Source organism: Otolemur garnettii, unplaced genomic scaffold (genome assembly GCF_000181295.1).
Source record: "Otolemur garnettii isolate 467f Iridium unplaced genomic scaffold, OtoGar3 scaffold00048, whole genome shotgun sequence".
NCBI lineage: Eukaryota > Metazoa > Chordata > Mammalia > Primates > Galagidae > Otolemur > Otolemur garnettii.
The window spans coordinates 3,556,545-3,557,548 of record NW_003852443.1 but is presented as its reverse complement, the minus strand read 5'-3'; the positions used below and the strand labels follow the sequence as shown (position 1 = coordinate 3,557,548).

Genomic DNA, 1,004 nt, shown 5'->3' with positions numbered 1-1,004 from the left:
AGCCATCATTGTTGTTTGGCGGGCCCGGGCTGGGGATTCGAACCCGCCACCTTAGGTGTATGTGGCTGGCGCCTTAGCCGCCTGAGCCACAGGCGCCGAGCCAAGAGTAAATATTCTTTACTTTGGCAGTTGTGGTTATCCCAAATCTGTCTTCTCTGTGCCTATATATCTCCCATTAGTGTACACCCTGCTTCCAGACCCACCTCCCTGACTTAATCCACAAAGCCCTGAAGTCAGCATTCCTGTTTAAAATTAAGAGTTGGGAGAGAAAGTCCTATATAACTCCAGAAGTCACTCATGCCAGGTAACTCAATCAACCCAATTATTCAGCCATACATTTATAAACATAAGACAACTAAGAATCGCCACAAATTTGAGCAAAATTTATACATTGAAAGCCGATTTTTTTTTTTTTTTTTTTTATTCACTTTTGGAAAAGCATGAAAATCTCAATTGTCTTTACAGAAGAAAATGTAAACATCATGAACCTGGTATGTAAAAATAATAGAAATGGCTAAAGATGGGTAGTGTTGTGTTAAATTCTTCCTCTTTCAAAATAAAAATATCACTCAAACTGTCAGTCCATAATGAGACTATTAAGCACTCAGAAGTTTTCTTAAAAATTTGACAGTGACTTCTGAGTAGAAACCTAGTAACAATCTATCAGATTTGTAGATTGTAGTACCTAATATAATACCTTTAAATCATCTCTAGATTACTTGTAGTACCTAATACAATACCTACATATCACATCATTTCATTGATAAGGATTCAATACAGTACCTGGCATGCTGTAAATTCAAGTTTTGCTTTTTGGACCTCTGTGGAATTCATTTTTTTCTAAGTATTTTTGATCTAGGCTAGGCACAGTGGCTCATGCTTATAATCTTAGCACTCTGGGAGGATGAGGCAGGTGGATCACATGAGCTCACGGGTTCAAGATCAGCCTGAGTCAGAGCCCAAGTGAGACCTCGTCTCTAAAAATAGCCAGGTGTTGTGTAGTC

General features: G+C 38.7%; 1 protein-coding gene across 2 annotated transcripts in view; it reads right to left on the bottom strand.

Moving 5' to 3' along the window:
* NCKAP1 (NCK associated protein 1) overlaps positions 1–1,004 on the bottom strand; it is a 117,723-nt gene that overhangs the window by 70,013 nt on the left and 46,706 nt on the right. The window lies entirely within an intron of this gene.